The following is a 20647-nucleotide window of genomic DNA, read 5'->3' as shown; positions in this document are numbered from 1 at the left end:
AAGTGGTAACTTATGTGATGACTAACATTTGAAGGAGGCTGGAACAAAACAATACCGCTGAACAGGGCTCACATGGAGGTTCTGAGCAGTACCAGTTCCTTTTAAAGTCAACATTTGTTGGATTTCAAAGGCTGTGCTGTCACTTAATTAAACTGCAAACAAAAGCATCAAATTAACTCAACTTGTCAGTTTGCAGACTAATTTAGACCAAAGGCTTGTGGCACGGATGACTTCAGTGTCTATTTTAAACCTTTATAAAGCCATAAAAACATGGAGACAGTTGCTATGTCAACATGCAAGAGGACAATGTGCATGTTTCTTGGTTGACGAGGCCTTCTAAGCTGACTGTGGGTATGAGATGCAGGGTTTCCCACAGAAAACTTGCTAAGCCCAATCACAGAACTGGGAAAAGCTGTATGAAAAAAATAAATATTGATAAAACTTTTGAGATATTTCTAAAGATATTCAAAGCACTTTACAATAAAAACTGTCCAACTGTGCTTTTTAAATACAGGCTAAGACACAAGTAAGAAAAAGAATAATCTATATAAAGAATTCATTAAATATAAAACGCTTGAAGCAGAGAAAAACCTATGAAAATAAACTACTATGACAAAATATAAGAAGAAATATTCTAAAATATTAGAAAATAAACAAAACATTAAAGGAATATGAAAAAGCAACTGCGGTGTGAATGTTGGGCGCTCTGGGCTTCATGCCCTGTTCAATGCATCAACTATTAACCTGTCTTTAAAGAATGATTCTGCTCTGCTGGTGAAATGCTAAGCGCAGCATTTTGCTAGCAGCTACCAGCAGCTATAAAAACAAGCAACGATTAGCCTGGAGGGATGGGGGCTAAGTAAAGTAAAGTAGGTAAGTAAAGCCTGGCAGCCTGCCAGACTTATACTGAGGGAAATGCTGGCGATGTATTCAAGTCAGGATGACAAGTAATATAGTAATAATTAAAAATAATTTACCGCTGAGGACCACTTGGTCATTTGTTAACTAGGAAAGCCGGAATATTTTAATTTAAGGGCTTAAGTTTAAGAAAACAGTCCCAGGTATAAACCACCATTGTTAACGTTTGTACACCCAGAGACCAAGGTACACGGCATTAGAGGTTCCTAGCTGAGGATGCTGAGGTGAAGTGGTCAGGAAGGCCCTGGGTTTGAAGAGAGCATTTTGGTATTTTTGCAGACTAATTGCATGTTTGCAATGGAAGTGCAGTCTTACTTTGGATTTGGTGTAATACCCTGAAAACCAATGGTACCCTTCAACAAGGCAACCCACACTCTCAGTAAAAAAAAAAAAACTGTAGGAATTTATTTCAGCTTATAGGTAAAAAACTAGAAGTTTTTTTCAGGTAACCAATAAATCTCTAATTAAATAAATTGTCCAAGGATTTTTAACATTCACTAACAACCATTCTTTGCCTATATATGCTCATCCTTGCAGGGCTGCAGGGAGCTTGTCATCAGCGGCACATGGGACAAACAATCATATATATATACACTCCTGATCAAAATCTTAAGACCAGTCAAAAAATTGCAAGAATTTGCATTTTGCAACATTGAATCTCAAGAAGGTTCTAAGTAGAGCTTCACAATGTTAATAGGACAAATCAGTGCAAGAGACAAGAACATTTGAGCAGGGAATTGTCTGAAAACTGCATTTACTCTCAAACATAATTTTTTCAGCTGATCAAAAGTTTAAGACCATAGCTCAAAAAACCCCGAAAACCCCCCAAAACAACAATCAAAGTGTCAAAAAAAGGACTCAGTAATGAGTAGCTCCACCATTCTTGTTGATGACTTCAAACAATCGTTTAGGCATGCTTGATGCCAGTGTTTCCAGGAGGCTAGTGGGAACGTTGCTCCAAGTGTTGAAGACGACTTCATGAAGGGCATCCACTGTCTGAAACTAATGTCCATTTTTGTAAATTTCCCTTGCCATCCATCCTCAAATGTTCTCAATTGGGTTTAGATTCGGGGAACATGCAGGATGGCCCAAAAGAGTGATGTTATTCTCTTGGAAGAACTCCTTTGTCAGGCGGGCATTGTGAACTGCAGCATTGTCCTGTTGAAAAACCCAATCATTACCACACAGACGAGGGCCCTAAGTCATGAGGGATGCCCTCTGCAACATCTCCACATAGCCAGCTGCTGTTTGACGCCCCTGCACAACCTGAAGCTCCATTGTTCCATTGAAGGAAAACACACCCCAAATCATGATGGCGCCCCCACCACTGTGCCGTGTAGAAAACATCTCAGGTGGGATCTCCCTGTCATGCCAGTAACGTTGGAAGCCATCAGGACCATCAAGGTTAAATTTTTTCTCATCAGAGAAGACAACTTTCTTCCGCCTTTCAATGTCCCATGTTTGGTGCACCCTTGCAAAGTCCAAATGGGCAATTCTGTGGTGTTGAAGAAGATGTGGCCTGTTGGATTCACTCCTCCCATTCCGCTAGGGGGCGCTGTAGTTGCTTTGCATTTGGGACGGGAGGGAAGATGAAACCAGTGAAGAAACTTACGGCAGGCCAGTAATGTACTGAGACTGTCGTTGGCTGGAGCTAAACGCTAAATACATCATAAAATCACATCTTATGAGTGTTGCCCAACGTGGTAAGTTTTATTAATGATGTTAGTTGTGAGAAAATATGATTTTTTGTTATCTGTTCGAAGCGTGAGCTCGGTAAATTTGCTAGAGCTAATTAGCATATGCTAGCTGTGTTTTACTGCTCTGTGATGTTTGAATGCCGATGTTTATTACATTAAGAAATGTTCTAAGAGTAAAATTTGTCTTATAACCAGTTAAGTCAATCCTAGCTCTTAAAACTATGTTTAAGTTTGTTTATTGAATATTGCAATACTAAGTATTGATGTTTTGTTTTTACTTTATTTACAGTTTAACCGGACAGCATGTCTGTGTAAAAGCACTGGGCAATAAAAATAACAACAGCTACAACAACAACGACTATCTTATGTTCTTTGTAACATAAAGTTAAACACGAGGCAAACATGTCTGAAACCAAAGATTCTGCGGGAGAAATAGACCTTGCTATACTAAAGAGAAAGAGAGGACAAGCTAAAGCAGCTGTAACTAAGATGATAACATCAGCAAACGAAAAAATCAGAGAAAATAAGCCAGAAGAATTAAAGTCAGTGCTGCAGAGCCTCGACTTAGCCCTTGCACAACTGCAGGAGGCACATAAATGTTATCATTCTCGACTCACTGATGACATCGACAGAGAAGAGTCTGATGCTTATGAGAAGCTTATCATAAGGAACGTTCACGACTTGCGTCATGAAGCTCTAACCTGGCTGCAAGAAGAAGGAGATGGAGCTAGTGTCAATCCATATGTTGATGATGAGTTGGATGTCACTACTCAAGTTAATTTGTTCAGTGAATCTCCAGCTGACATAAATGATGAAGATTCCACATCAGCTGAACTAGAAAAAATCCAAGCCATAAGAAAGAAAGAGAAGGAAAACTTTGAGCTGTTGCTTAGACTCAACAAAGAGGAATTTGAGCTGGAACTTCAGCGACTACATCACAAGGCTGAGCTGGATGCACAGATGCTACATAATCAGCAAAAGATGCAAGCACTAGCGGCAGATCTCCATTCTACACCTAAAACTGGAAAAATTCCTACTACACTGCAACCCTCGCCATCCCAGATGGCAGATGATTCGATCTCACAACTGCTAGAGTTCTCAAGGCAGCAGTATCAAGCCCAAGTGGACAGTCTCAGGCTCCCACCAACAGATCTAATCAAGTTTGATGGTGACCCCCTTCAGTACTGGAAGTTCATGAGGCTTTTCACTGCAATGGTGGACAAAGAGTCTGTTTCCGCTGAAGAAAAGTTAACTCGTCTGCACCAATACACAGAAGGAAAGGCTCGAGATGCTATTAGTCACTGTCTATACAACCCCAATCCCAGCGCAGGTTTCAAGGAAGCACTCGACCGACTAAAATCAAGGTTTGGAAATCCTCATTCAATCTCCCAAGCTTGGGTTGAAAAGGTTTTGAACTTTAAAGAAATAAGAGACAATATGCAGCTCAGAGACTTTGCAGACCAGCTGAGAGGTTGTAAGGACACGCTTGCTGCCATGAAATGTGAGGAAGAGCTCAGTGGTCGCCGCACATTATGCGAGATAATTAGCAAGCTACCATCAGATCTCAAGGCCAAGTGGCTAAATAAAAATTATGACATCACAAAGGAAGGACGTCTACCGAAACTCAACGATGTTGTCAGCTTTGTGGAGACAGAAGCTGAAAAGAGATCTGATCCAGTCTTTGGTGAGTTGATTAGCTGCAAGAAACATGAGAAGCCAAACAACTTTACATCACCTACCAAAGTCTCAAAGAAACAACATCAAAACTACCCCACCACTGTCAAGGTGGCTGCAGTCCATGAGAATAAGTCCGCACGTACCAAGCAGCCAACTTATTTAAAATGTCTTAAATGCTCCGAGCACCATTTCTTAAACCAGTGCCCAGGCTTCCGCTCACTAACAGTGCCGGAACGCCTTATGTTTGTTCAAGAAAACAAACTATGCCAAAACTGTTTCATGATTGGGCACAGTGCTGAGATTTGCACTCGCAACTGGGTGTGCAGTGTGCCTGGCTGTGGACAGAAACACAACAAATGGCTGCATCCTAACCACTCTAACAGACAGATTACAACAGCAGGCCAGGACCGCAGTGATGACAATAAAACCACCCAACAAACACAACCTATCAGATCACCTAATGTCACATGTGGATTCGCTGGCGCTGCAAACGGTAAAGTTTGTTTACCTATTGTTCCTGTGGTCGTTAAGGGCAAAGCTACAAACATCAGTTCTATTACATATGCATTACTCGATCCTGGAGCCAACACCAGTTTAGTGTCAGAAGAACTGACCAAGAAGCTAAAGGTCAAAGGCAAGCCTTCAAGGTTAGACCTTGATACTGTAGGAGGAAGCCAAGAAGGCTTATTTACTCAAAGTGTTGATCTTGAGATTGACTCTCTGTATGATGGCAGCATTTACACACTTAATGGTGTGAGAACACTTAAAAAATTAAACATAGGACTTAGCTGTCTCGGGACAACTGACGAGGCAGCCAGATGGGATCACTTAGCAGACATCCCTATTCCCAGCATTAAGTCCAATGATGTGCACCTCGTCATTGGACAGGATGCTCCCCGTCTTCTCAGACCTGAAGAGTACCGCGTAGGAGGTGATAATGACCCTTACGCTACCAGAACAGTACTCGGCTGGGCCATAAATGGACCCATTGATTACAAAGATGTTAGGACGGCTAAGGCCTACTTCCTCAAGTCAGATCAAAGTCTGCATACACAGGTGGAAAGATTTTGGAAACTTGATGACCCCGCTCAAGAGAACAATCTGTCGATCAATGACCACAAGGTGATTAAACTGTGGGAAAACTCAGTTACCAAAGAAGGCTCACACTATACCTTAGACATACCTTTTAAGAATGAGGCAGTGACACTACCTAACAATATCAACTTAGCGACACGGAGACTACAACTACTGGAACGCAGATTAACAAAGGACAAAGACCTGAAAGACAAGTATGTTAAGGCGATGAAGTCAACCATTGATAAAGGATATGCCGAAGAAGTCTCAGTCTCGTCGCTTGACCACAATGATGGGAAAGTTTGGTATCTCCCACATCATCCGTAATAATCCTCGCAAGCCTGGAAAGGTGCGAGTTGTCTTTGACTGCGCAGCAAAGTACGACGGAATATCTCTCAATGACGTCATCCATCAAGGCCCAGATCTAACAAACAAATTAATAAATGTGCTGATTCGCTTCCGACAAGGTCCTGTTGCTATAATGGCGGACATCGAGGGCATGTTCAATCAGATACATGTAACTCCAGAACACAGAAATGTGCTACGGTTCCTGTGGTGGAAGGACCACGATCCTAATAATGAGGTAGTTACATACCGGATGACATCCACCTCTTTGGCGGAGTGTGGTCTCCAAGCGCAGCAAGTTTTGCATTGAGGAAGTGTGCATTAGATCATGCACATCTATATGATGCAGATACCATCTCCACTGTAGAAAGAAACTTCTACGTGGATGATTGCCTGAAATCCTCAGACTCACCCCAACAGGCCATCCGTCTAGCAGCTCAGCTGATAGACCTACTCATGCAAGGAGGATTTCGCTTGACAAAATGGACAAGCAATTCAACTGAAGTCCTACAGTCCATCCCAGAGGAGGAACATGCAAATCAAGTACCATTGTTGGACCTGGATGGAGATCCATCTTTGGAAAGAGCTCTGGGAGTGTTCTGGGACATAACAGATGACTGCATCACCTTCATCATCAAGGTCAAGAACAAACCCAGCACAAACAGAGGCATCTTAAGCACAATAAGTTCAGTTTATGATCCCCTGGGGTTAGTTGGCCCATTCATTTTACGGGGAAAGGCACTGTTTCAGGCACTATGTCGCTTGAAGCTAGGTTGGGATGAAGCTATCCCAAGTGACATTGCTGAGCAATGGGGCCGGTGGTTAGATGACCTACCAAAACTCTGCAAACTGCAGGTGCCTCGATGTCTCAGACCTGAAGGTTTTACTGCAGATTCAGTCACCATGCAGATTCATCACTTCTGTGATGCTTCTGAATTGGGTTATGGTGCTGTTAGCTATCTTAGGGTTGTAAGCAACAATAACATCTACTGTAATATCTTCTAGGAATAGGCTGGCTCCTGTCAAACCAAGCACTATTCCAAGACTAGAACTGGCAGCCGCTGTAGTAGCGGTACAGCTTGATCAAAAATCCGTCAAAGCTTGAGCTACCCTCCTGGATTCTGTCTTCTGGACAGATAGCACTATTGTCCTGCATTACATCAGGAATGAAGAGAAACGATTCCAAACCTTCGTTGCAAATAGAGTTTCACAGATCCGTGAAGTCTCACAAGCCTCACAATGGAAACATGTTTGCACAGAACTAAACCCTGCAGATGATGTTTCAAGGGGTCTGTCTGCTGAAGAACTTACAAACAGTGAGCTCTGGCTCAAAGGCCCTGCCTTCCTGTGGCAGGAAGAAGAGTTATGGCCTTGCCAACCTGAACTAGGAAGCTTACCTCCTGAAGCAGAAATAAAGAAGTCAAGTCAGACATATGCAGTGTCTTCCAAGCTCACCATTCAACCAGCAATTGACTGTTTCATTCAGAGGTATTCCTCCTGGTACAAACTCAAACGAGCTATCGTATTGATCCTACGAGCTAAGAATATCCTTCTGAAGAAGTCTGATCCCAGACTATGTGATCCAATAACACCAAATGAAATGAAAAAGGCAGAAGTGGAACCACCATTCCAGAAACTATCAGGTCGGAGATCTTGTACTGATTCTGCACGAAGGCACACCTCGCAGTCAGTGGCCTCTTGGTTTGGTCACAGATGTCAACATTGGAGATGATGGACTGGTGCGATCAGTGCAAGTAAAGACTCATAGAGGGACTTATACTCGTCCAATACACAAGCTGTGTTTACTAGAAGGAAATATGGATGAGTAGATTCACTTACCTTCAGCTTGTATGGGTTCTCTATGTTAAAGATGACTTTCACTCAATCTTATGTTCTTGATTATGTTCAGAGTTAAAATTGAAGAGTTATCTAAGGTTAATACTTTACGCTAACTTCTCGTTCACCAATTTACCTGGGATGAACATCTGTAGAGTTCATCGGGGCCGGGATGTTGGATTCACTCCTCCCATTCCGCTAGGGGGCGCTGTAGTTGCTTTGCATTTGGGACGGGAGGGAAGATGAAACCAGTGAAGAAACTTACGGCAGGCCAGTAATGTACTGAGACTGTCGTTGGCTGGAGCTAAACGCTAAATACATCATAAAATCACATCTTATGAGTGTTGCCCAACGTGGTAAGTTTTATTAATGATGTTAGTTGTGAGAAAATATGATTTTTTTGTTATCTGTTCGAAGCGTGAGCTCGGTAAATTTGCTAGAGCTAATTAGCATATGCTAGCTGTGTTTTACTGCTCTGTGATGTTTGAATGCCGATGTTTATTACATTAAGAAATGTTCTAAGAGTAAAATTTGTCTTATAACCAGTTAGTTAAGCCAATCCTAGCTCTTAAAACTATGTTTAAGTTTGTTTATTGAATATTGCAATACTAAGTATTGATGTTTTGTTTTTACTTTATTTACAGTTTAACCGGACAGCATGTCTGTGTAAAAGCACTGGGCAATAAAAATAACAACAGCTACAACAACAACGACTATCTTATGTTCTTTGTAACAGTGGCCTTTGAAGATGTTTTTTGTTTCTGAAGCCCTTCTCTTGCAGATGCCGTCTGATGGTTATCGGGCTGCAGTCAGCACCAGTAATGGCCTTAATTTGGGTAAAGGATCGTCCTGTGTCTTGACGGACAGGCAATCGGATCCTGCGGCTCAGAGCTGGTGAAATTATTTTGGGTCTACCACTTGACTTTTTTGTTCCATAACCCTCAGGATCATTTAAAAAATGCAAATGACTGTCTTACTGCATCCAACCTCAGCAGCGATGGCACGTTGTGAGAGGCCTTGCTTATGCAACTCAACAATCCTACCACGTTCAAAGTCCGTGAGCTTTCTTGCTTTTGCCATCAGGAGGTCTTGGCAGTGTAAAGACTTCACAGAAAATGACATGGAATCCAGATGTTTGCACAGCTTTTGGCTTTTAAAGACTATGGTCTTAAACTTTTGATCAGCTGAAAAAATCATGTTTGAGTGTAAATGCAGTTTTCAGACAATTCCCTGCTCAAATGTTCTTGTCTCTTGCACTGATTTGTCCTATTAACATTGTGAAGCTCTACTTAGAACCTTCTTAAGATTCAATGTTGCAAAATGCAAATTCTTGCAATTTTTTGACTGGTCTTAAGATTTTGATCAGGAGTGTATATATATATATATATATATATATATATATATATATATATATATATATATATATATACACACTCCCACCTAAGGATAATTTAGAGAGACCAACTGACCTAATAGCATTTTTTGGACTGTGTAAGGAAGCTCGGAGTACCCAGAGCGAACCTCTGCAATGGTAGAACATGCAAACTCCATGTCAGCCAGGATTCTAATCAAGGACCTAGTCAAGGTAACTGTGAATTAATAAAAGCAAGAATCAGCATAGAATTTAAAAAATAGAAAACTATCAGATTTTTTTAATTCTATGCATACATTCTTAAGCCTTAATTCCATAAAGGCCTATGGACTTGGGTATAACGCAACGCCATTGGAGTGTTGGGTCAAATAAGGTTGGGAGGTAATATACTAAGATGTTTAAGGATTATACGATATTAATACTACATCACAAGCCTGTCCAGAGAGACCATAACACCACACACCATAGGCCTCCAACCCTGGTCCTGAGTGAAACGAACGGCTCGTTACCAGGCCTTTACCAAACTTGATTCAGGTGCATCGGAGCAGTATTGTTTCTAAAACCTGCAGGACAGTAGATCTCAAGAATCAGGGGTTTAGATCCCTAACATACATTACAGTTGGTTTTATAGAACGGCTCTTTAGTAAAAAAAAAAAATGCAATTTGCTCAAATCAAGGGCTGATCAGAAAACAAATCAAGAATTTGCTCAGACTCTTTTGCTCTAGCACTTCTACATGCACTCATACACCACATCAAAACATTTGCCTTACACCACTCACACTGACTTTCACAGTCCATGGTAGTTTTTCTTAATATCCCTCTTTCTGCACTTTAACCTCTGCATGGTCTCCCATTTTTGTTATTACTTTGAGTCAACACCCACACTTCCACATATTGTGCAATTAGAGTTGAAGCAATACATTTTATTGCTGGCAATATGACCTAATCCGTACAGGACGATTTACAGCTCACACAATTTCTGATAAGCTTCTTTGAACTGGCACATTAAAAACGTAACATCCAAATGTTAGAGCCTCCAGCAAGCAATAATTTCTCAATTATTGCTTGCTGGTTCCAGGCTCAGTACAAATTAAAGTGTAGAACAAGGTGCTGGTTTCTACCACGCTAGGTGGGAGTAGTCCTCATCAGGAAATGAATGATCTGACCAGTTTAGTACAAGGATGACAAAAAGATTCAAAAGAGCACACAATTCACAGCTAAATATAGTAATATCCGACTCATAGGCTGAATTAGTTTTGTTCTGATGTAACTAGGATATTTGAAAATTAGATAAATTTATGTACCAATTTAAATACCAGTCAGTTCTGTCCCGAAACATTTAACCTGAGGGTCGAGGGAGTGGATTTTTCTGCTTCAGACTTATAGCCCCCTTTCCACCGGCTCTGCTCCGCTGTACTCGGCTCGCTTGGTTTCCAGAGGAAATGTTTGCAAAGCAAGCGCAGTAGAGCCGAGCAGGTGGAAAAGGGGCAAAAGAGAGAAGGAAAACATTTCAAACTCACTGCAACACGGAAATGATGGAAGCTACAAACCAGCAGTGAACAAAGAGGCCGGCTTTTCTTTGCATCAGATTTCAATATTCAGTAGCAGCTGGATGTAGCAGTGAGGAATGATTCATCTTACATCTGAAGATGCATGTTAAAGTCCAGATGCTAACTTTCCTGGGATGTAGTAGCCCAAATAAAACAAACAGTACTCTGCAATTTTCCTAAAGGGAGTTTACAGTAGGCCCCATTTAAGTTCTTAATAGTTGTAATGGCTTTCATTGAAAGCAAGTTCACATGCATTTACACAATCTATTCATCAACTGTAGTCCAAGTCAAACCAGAGATATTTACCCAGCAAGTGAGATAAAAACTATTTATAACTTGTAGTTGCTCATTTGTAGTTGCTGGGTTTCTGCTGGATTTGGAGAGAAAAACACAACTGCCACTGAGCTTCCATACACATTCCTCCCACTCTGTCAAGAACGGCTCAAGAAGATTCTTTCCAGCCCAGCAACTAAACGGACAAAAATAACAAACAATGAGCATCAAGAGTAGCCAGGTGACAGAAATCCAGCCATATTGTGGTCTATTCAGGACACAAACCACAAGGACTGTTTTACATTACATTGCAATAAAGAGAAGACGACAGCAGGGAGTGAATCCAATATATTAAAGGTTTAGGTTCCCCATGTTCTTTGCTTTTACAGTCACTGTTAAGGAGAAAGATATCAACTGTTGTACGTTTTGTGTGGGTGTCCATATGCAGACATACAAGTCAACATGAAAATGTAGTTTGCATTGAAAAGTGTTTGGACACAGTTGGCCAGCCTCCCATCTCTACCACCAGTTCAAACTGTCTACAGTGTCTTGAAAAATTTTTCTTACTTGACTATTTTGCTTAATAAAGACTTTGACAAATTATAATCTAAAAAGTGTGGAATGCACCTGCATTATTTCTGCTATGACATTTGGATGATGGGGTCAGAAACAAGATGAAAGCATGGATCCATCCTGCCTCATATCAGTGGTTCAGGCTATAGAAAATATAACAGACTAATCTGTAGATTGTGCCCTTAGTATATTGTTTGTTTTGCCTCTTTTTGTATTTGTATTGTTCAGAGAGAAGATGAACTGTTTGATGTGAGAGTCTGCTTCTCTCTGGAAAGACTGTTGGTCATTTTGAATGAGTTTAAGCTCACTGATTTATTTGATGTGGTTAACTAAAATGTTATACATGTTTAAAGTAATGTTTCATGGAAAGTTGTATATTGTTTTTTAACCATTGAATGTAGAATGCTTATTTTGTGGTGCTTTTCTGTATTTTTATTGTGGGATCCGTTTAATAAGCTCCATACTGTTGCTTTTCTGGTATAAAAACATTATTTTGTTGTTCTCAATTTGGGGGAACTTTTTAAAAAAAAATTTTAATAAAGCTGTTTGAATTAATTGCCTTGATAACACATTTCACAGGGGCCTTCTTTTATTTTATTTATGCCAAATCGAACAAAAATGAATGCTGCTGAGGACAGTCAGGACATAAAACCCACCTCCATTTTTTATAGTGTGATGTGTTTAGCTCAGTCTTCCACACTTGGTCACATAAATACACACATATGTATACACAAACATTATGAGCCCAATGCATCATTCCTGCAAGGACCACAACTGATCGTGGTCAGTGATTGCAGTAAAATTCTTCAATAGGTTCAATAGGACCATCACTGGCTTGATGGTCAAATCGAGTTTAAAATCTACTAAACTTCTGACTGCAGAGTTTGTCACACTAAAACAACTCTTACTTTAGTGTTAGCAGTAGCAGTGCCAACTGTTTGTTGGGGTGCTTTAGTCACTCCAGGGGATCTAAACTGTGACATTTCTGGGGTCTGTTTGTGGGTTTGGGTAGCAGTTGTGTTTCTTGCACTGCATAAGGCTCTTGTGGTGCCAAAGTTTTTAGCACAGAATGCACAGAGCCTGGTATGGGTTAGTAACAGAAGTGAGCTGGTGGCAAAATAGAATGTTGTCCAGCCAACAGGTGATATATTTGCATTTACCCATGACTGAGGTAAAGTACCTAGCTAGGTATCTAGTTAGCAAGGCTCTATTAGGAGCTTGTTACTGGTAACTTCAGCCACCACGAGTCACAGAATGCATCGAAGATGTCTACTTGTGACTCAAATTTTTGCCTGACAGAAATGCCCCGCTAAAGATAAAAAGACATACATAGCATAAGGTTAAATAGTCCTGCCACCATAAAATTGAAGACCTGCGAACAAAGTGTTTAACACTTATGTTTACATGTTAAGGCCTTAACTTTAAATAGATTATCTACAATTTATTATTTTTTTCCCCACCAGGGGGTCTTTTTGTGGGCTCTAGTGTCCCTTATACCACAGTAGGCTGACAGGAAAGGGGGAAGGAGAGGGGGGAAGACATGCGGCAAATGTCGTTGGGTCCGGGAATCGAACCCGCGACGGCCGCGTCGAGGACTGAAGGCCTCCAAACGTGGGGCGCGCCAACCTCTACGCTACATCTACAATTTTTAAGGATGTGCAAATACCCTGCATTAAAATACAATAAGTAAAATACAAGCTTCAAGGAGTCTGAATACTTTCACAAGGCAGTGTCTGCTTCAACATCAAATGAAGGGAGCCAATTGTAAAAACAGAACTATCAATTAATTAGGTGGTTTATTTTCTAGGTTTTAAAGAAAGAGTGACCTGTTAGCTTCCTCTGCTCTGATCCAAATGGTTTCCCTTTGACTATCACATTCAGCACATGCAGGCCAAACAAACATCTCCTCCCAGAAAAATCACTATCTGATAAAGAATGTTTGGAGAATCTTCTCTAGAGACTGGGGGGGGTTCTGCATCACAAGATTAAACAACAGGAAACATGCTGCCTGTTCATTGATGGGCTGCTGTGACTTCACCCTTTAACCAGAAATTAAAATTCATTCCTATGCTGAGTCTCTAAATGATTATTATTATTTTTTTTATGTAACAAAATGTGAATTTCTTTGCCAGCTGCTTTCCTTTTTTGTCTGTGAGCACCATAATTATTCTGAGCCCTGCGTAATTTGGTAAACACTTCTTCCACAAAAACACACACATAATAGCACTGGAATGTTAAGACTTGGGGTTTGGCCTCCAACACCTTTCACCGCTAACGCCGCCTCCATAGTGAGTTGGCAGTTGGTTGTACTCTGCTGTGCATCCCAGAGACACTCTGAATCAGGGGAATGCATGGGAGGTGGTTAGGCTACGAACTTTTTGTACAACAGACAAAACAAGAGTTTTATAGTGATGGCTGAAGCTCTTCTGCACAACACATGCCATTATCACTGACCTTCATTTGACCATTTTCTCTTGTGACTCAGAGCTGTGTGTGGATTTCTCTTTACAGATATTTTTGGTATTCAAAACAAAGATTTATTTGGTCCCATGGAACTCATAGTCTGGATAAGAGTTTTGCATTTCAGTAAAATTGTGGAAACCTTAAACTCTGTACAATACATGCTATACCACAAAGAAGTTTCTAGTCCTGGGTTTGACTAACAGAATGTGTGAGTTACCAGCAGCTCCCTTGTGAAGTCTGACATTGTAAAGCTGCACAAATATAACAAGTTAACAAGTCATGTGCAATCTAGTCAGACCTTTGATGGAAATGTACCATGTTATGGGTCTCAGTAATGCCAAATAACATTAGAAGGAAAGCCAGGAAAGGTTTTGTACCCATTTAAAATTCGGCCATAACTGCTACCGGTTAACATTGGACCTTCATATGGACTGTTCTGGAATCCAACATTGTGTAATTGCTATTGTTCCTTTTTTGTGTGAACAGTGGACCCTTGCCTGTTCATAGAATCAGCTATACCAGTATTTCTCAAACTTTTTTTCAGGTCAAGGCTCACTTAACCATTTTAACAAACAGTCACAGATCACCTAACTTGAAATTGCCCCACAAATAACATAACATCTTAATATATGGAACCTGAAATAAAAATATTTAACACACTTTTGTCATGAATAATTCTACTCAAGGCATTTTCAGTTATTTACATATTGTGAAAGTGCGGTTTCTAAGCTTCCCAATGATCCAAACACACTGAAATAAAAAAATAAGATGTTCTTTACCACAAGTGTTGTGTGCATTAATAACATTTAGGCCTATTTTTACTAGCACAATTAGAGAATAATAGTATTTGAGTTGCTTTGGCAGAAACAACAATCCTCTTTTGCACCATCCATTTTCTTACTCCCTCATCCTTAGCGAAATCAGGAGAGGTAGTGATGCCTATCTCCAGGGGTCAAAGGGCGAGAGGCGGGGTACACCCTGGACAGGTCGCCAGTCCATCGCAGCCTCTGTTTCACCATTAAATATAAAAAATATACACCAATTTATTCATCTATTGTATTTAACTAATTTAATCATTTTCAATTAAGAAAAAAATAAAAGTAAAAACAAAGAGGGGTTCTCACTAACTGAGAATTGAGTCCTTTCATTCACAGCTTAGAGCCGTTCAAAAGAATTGAATCACTTGTGAATGACACAGCAATACCTTTAGCATTGCTAAAGTCAGGTATGACTTGGCTTCCTCAGATTATATAAGTAATTACATTTTTAAGGAGTTGTTTTCTTTCCACCACTATCTTCAGATTTGTTTTTTCTTTAATACAATCCTTTGGTAAACTAGCTGCATGCATCACACATCACACATGCAGTACCTTGTGGACCACCAGTGGTCCAGGTACCACAGTTTGAGAAAGAGAGCTGCACACAGATTCCTTATGTGGAATGTAACTTTAATTATTTGCAGAAAAGCCTGCTCTTTATGAATGTTTTTATAGAGTATATAAAGAATTTGAAAGAAAATTCAGTTTGAAAAGCTGAAATACTTAATTGCAATGCTACTTGATAAGTATATTACTTTACTGCTTTCTAATCTTGGGGGTATGCATTGGCTATACCGCCAAGAGTGAAGATAAGGAACACCGTGGATGTTAGCTTTTGCAGTAGTGCTAAGACAGTTTTTCACTGTGGGTATTAATGCATACTATGGTATATTTGATGTTTGGACTAGGGATTTTTATAGTGAGTTTTAAGCATTTGCAGAATTTAGCTATTTGCGGGTGACTGTGGTCTCTAATCCCGGTGAATACCTGTGATTCACTATATATTTTTTATTTTCTTTTTAAAAATGATATTGAATTGAATTACAGATTCTACCTTAACTTCATAAAAGATTGACTACCATAAGTATGAGTTCAAAATAAACATCTGTTCAGGGTTTCCTCCAGAAAACTTGCTAAGCCCGATGGTCAGGACACCAAATATAACCCCAGCAGGCCACCTTGTTTTTTTGTATTAAATGTTATGTTCACAGGAAATGTAAACATATTACTGAATATTTATGTTACTGGAAGACATTGTTGACACACAACACAATCTCAAAGGGATCGAAAATCTAAATATGTTGCAATTTTCCTATAACTAAAAAATGACTGTTTGTGAAACGTAAAAAAACACATAATTACTTCAATAATTTGATAACTTTTGTTCTATTTTTCAAACATGGAGGTCGCCATTTTTTAAAATAAATATTTATCAAATAAAGTCTATTGTTTTCACTAATTGTGGATCCCTTCAAAAACAACACATGGAAAACATAGTAAACTATGTTTCACTATATAAAACATAGTAAAATCTGTAGCACATCTGTTAAATCCCAATTAGGTGATGAGCCAGTGGATTTAAAAGCACTATATAATGCTGATGGCATATAAAACTGGCCCAAGGCATGAATGAACCAACAGCTGCTTATGGCCGCCTATAGACCCAGGAGGCCAGGAAAGCCTGGTGCCCCGCTTATAATACTCTGGGGAAATCCCTGACTATTTATTTTCATAACCACACAATATCTTTGCACAATTTAAATTTGTGTATTCACTGATGATTCACTGATGCAGAGATAAAATGCTTTCATTTTATAAATAATCCAATGAAAAAAAGCAAATGTTGTCAATGTTTGTTTGGTGTGACATTGGTCAGGACACTCCTGGGAAGGTTCTCCACCGTTACATGTTTCCTCAGTTAGTAGAAAATGGTTCTCTGTGTGGTTTACTGGAGCTCCAAAGCTTTAGCAATCACTTCATAATACTTACAATTCAAGGACTTTGTTTTTAAATTATATGAAGTGCTGCTTTTTAAGATTTTTTTGTCTAACAGGTTCAAAACATTTTAATTCTTCAAAATAATGTGAATGTGACTTGTGACATTGAGCTTGGCTTTTCAAAAAAACAGGTTATTCACAGCTAATTTATGATTTATTAAGAGGAGTAATCACTTTTTTTTCCCTAAGGCCAGGTTTATTTGGGTAGATTTTTCCCCTTATTAAATAAAATCTATATTTCAAACCTTTTCTATTCACTTTTGTATAATTTTTGCCTTATAATTAAATTAGCTTGATGATTAGAAACATTACTCTTGACTAAAGAAAAATCAAAACCAGATGGAATTTGTAAGGCATAAAATGCTTTTTCATATTTACTGTGTCATCAAATTGTCACTGTTTCATAACATCATTAAAAGTAGCATCTGAACAACGCACTGCAATAGAAAACATAGTATACTCAAACCACAATACTTTTAATTATGTGAAAGAAAATTCATTTTTAATAGCAACTAAAGATACATGGTGTCAAAAGATTTCAAGTATTTTGTTCTTCAAGATGCCATTCACTAATATTTCTAGTGGGTGATTCAAAACAAGGGGTAAGCTCTGTGAATCATGAATGTTTTCATAAATTTCTGCTAGCTGCTGAAAAACAAAGAATTACCACAGCATGATAATGCCTCCACCTTGCTTTGGATGGAGATGGAGTGTTTAGGGGAATCATTTCCTGCCCCCACAGGGATTTCTATGTAGGCCAAACAATTTTGGTCACACCGAACCAAAGCGCCCCATTCCACATGTTCATTGTGTCTTTTACATGATGTGTGCAAATTGGTTTTATTCTAGGACTTTCTATGCTACTCTTCCATAGAAGCCAGAGTTATGGACAGTTTGCAGAAATATAAAGTAAAAAAAATAAGTAAATTCCCACGTTGCAGTTATACACCAAATTGCTTAATTAATTTTTATATATGTCTGACTTGTTCAGAAATTTTCAGCCTTGTTTTGAGTTTTCATCGTAACATAGGCTGAGAAATCTGATGTGGGAAATCAACACATTTCACGAGTTGTTGAGAAAGACACATTGTAACATCTACTCTGAGCTGGGGGAATTTAAACTGGAGTGGGAGGAGCTGTAAAAACAAAAAAGGTCTTTATGGCACTCCTGCTTTGATTAAGATAATTAGCACTCATTACCTGCTCCTAAAATAAATCCTAAAATCACAGCTAAATCTGATTTGGTAACTTGAGAGTTCAACATCTGGAGCTTTTCATTCTGGTTTCACATGGATCATCATTTTATAATGACTCACTTAGACAAAAAGAACTTAAGAAAAGCTTTTTGGGTCCTATGTTGAATTTCATATGGCCTCAAGTTAGTCAAGCTTCCAACCATGATTTTTGTTTCTGAGTCCCCATAATTGCAGCCATTGGAGCCAGGAGGTCCAGCTTTAGTCTTTCCATTCATAAAGTTCAACATGCCTTTTTGTGGCACATTGGGTTTATTAAAACACAAAAGTGTTTGAGTCACTTCCCAACTCAAACACGCTATCTTTAGCTGCTGCTTCCTGTTTTCCTTTACAGGCTGCAGCTCATCAACCTGCAATTATTTCCTCTTTCACTCTGGCTAAAGGGTGTCCTCAAACCTCTTGGACTAAATAAAGTCAAAGTGAAGTCTAAATGAGAAAATTGTGATGGAGAAAAGACCAAGGCTCAAGTCGTAGTTTCCACAATGCTTCAATCACAGCGAATAAATAACTTTTAATTCTTCACATGTCAGCTCAACTATAGGGCGTGTCAGCAGCAGTAAGTAATGTAACTACCAGTAGCTTTACTGGGCGAGATAAACCATAAACAAGCCACAACATGCTGGTTAAATCCCAGCTGATCCATCATTTAACTTAAATCCTTTCAAAGATGCACTGCTAACATCTTTGCACCAGACATCACAGTGTGTACAAAGGTGGTGTTTAGTCAAAATGACAAAGTCTTCAGCATGTGATGAAGAAAAAGTAAATGAGGTACGGTAATGTAAACTTTTAAAGATTTCAAAAGTTAGTTATTGGTAACACTATGAGATCTCCTGCATATACTGAAGAACTAAATGAAGGAATTTAGTTTATGCCAGAACATGACAATGCTGAAAGTCATTAGGTTCAAAATATAAAAGAGTGGTTCAGGGAAAATTAGACACTTTTTCACACAGAGAATGGCCTCCACAGTGTCCGGACCTCAACCTCATTCTCTCATTAAGAATCCCCCAATATCACTATAAGTTCCTGGTAAAAAATTAATGCCACACTGGATGGAAATAAATCTGGTGACCAAAATGCCACAACAAATGCTAATCTTAGCATTTGTTGTGGCAAATGCTTTGATTAACTGGTCCAACAAAATATTAACATGTATGGCCTATTTTTACTGGCTCTTATATTTGTCAATCTCCTATACATATAGCTCCCAACTATAAATATGAAAAAGGAAAAAAAAGATTAACAAATGTAGTGATTAAAGAAAATACATTTATTTCAGTGCTTTTCACACATCCTAACAAACTGAACTAATAATTGCATAAGTGCACTATAGGAAAAGTTTAAGATTTTATGCTTTATGTTATGTCAAGATAAAAAAAGCACATTTATAAGACCACCCATGATTTTATAATCTAACACGATACAAATTTCATCATATGTAGTCGTTCACATGAGACTGTCTGCAGTATACCAAGTGAAGGCCACAATTTCAAGACAAAATCATGAATGGTGAGAAAGTCACAACAGGCAAAGAAAATCACAAGTATGACCACAAAAGGAGGAGTAGAACAGCATGAATAGTTGTCATGAAGACATACTTTGGTAGGTGTAGTAATCCACTTTATACCTCTTATAGCAAAAGTGTAAAGTTACTAGAAAAAGGCTGATCTCCAACCTCCCATTCATCAGCAAAGTTATTGAAAAAGCTGTTTAAACAGTTAAATAGCTTCCTAATGATCACCAACTGCTTTGACTCCTTCCAGTCTGGTTTCCGGTCTCACCACAGCACAGAAACTGGCCTAGTCAAAGTGTTCAATGACATCCATATAAATACAGACTGTGGGAGAACCACAGTGCTGGTTCTGGTTCTGTTGGACCTCAGTGTTGACCAGGACATATTACTGAATGGACTGGAGAGTTGGGTCGGACTCTCCAGTCCAGAGATTAACTGGTTTGAATCTTACATAAAAAACAGGGATTTCTTTGTTTCAATTGGAAACTTCTCATCAAAGAGGTCAAAGGTCACATGTGGGGTACCCCAAGGTTCAATCCTAGGACCTTTCTTATTCAATATCTATATGCTCCCACTGGCTCAGGTTATAACAGGAAATAATATTAGCTACCATAACTATGCAGATGACACACAGCTCTACATTATGATGTCACCAGGTGACCTTTGACCCCATCCAATCACTGAACAGATGCTTAGAACAGATAAATGTGTGGATGTGTGAAACACTGAATTCCTTTAAATCTCAACTAAAAACCCACTTGTTTAGAGTTGTATTTGAAATGTATTCAATTGCAAATTTATTGACGGAATCTGACTTGATGTTCTGTTTTGATTGTTGATTCCATGCTGCAATGTGTTTTTTTGTTTGATTTGATGTAAATCATTTTGAAATGCCTTGCTGCTGAAATGTGCTGTACAAATCAAATTTGATTGATTGATTTAAATGAAAACATTATGCTATGGTAACAGAATGCAGATAGATGGTCATGTTTAGTCATTTGCTACACATGGAAAAGACAGTTGATGAATATTTCAAATGTAGTGCAGAAAACAGAGGCTGGGCATCTTGCAACAAAAGTTCAATCATCATTAGGGTTCATTAAAGTGTCTGAAGGAGCATTATGTCACGTCTGTTGTAAAACTGCAGCATGTTCAGCTGTTTGGAGGAGCAACACAATGGTTAGAGTGGTGGACCCTTCCCAGGAATACCACCCAGCCCGACCCACACCAGGAGGTGGAGGCTTGGAGCTTCCACATCACCCTGTGTCAGAGAAACATTCTGCA

General features: G+C 39.2%; 1 protein-coding gene across 7 annotated transcripts in view; it reads right to left on the bottom strand.

Annotated features, from left to right (window-relative positions):
• The window catches only part of nt5dc1 (5'-nucleotidase domain containing 1), an 88910-nt gene that overhangs the window by 51020 nt on the left and 17243 nt on the right, over positions 1 to 20647 (bottom strand). The window lies entirely within an intron of this gene.

Source organism: Gambusia affinis, linkage group LG22, assembly GCF_019740435.1.
Source record: "Gambusia affinis linkage group LG22, SWU_Gaff_1.0, whole genome shotgun sequence".
Taxonomy (NCBI): Eukaryota; Metazoa; Chordata; class Actinopteri; order Cyprinodontiformes; family Poeciliidae; genus Gambusia; species Gambusia affinis.
The sequence above is the reverse complement of the archived record's forward strand: the minus strand, read 5'-3'. Positions and strand labels throughout refer to the sequence as shown.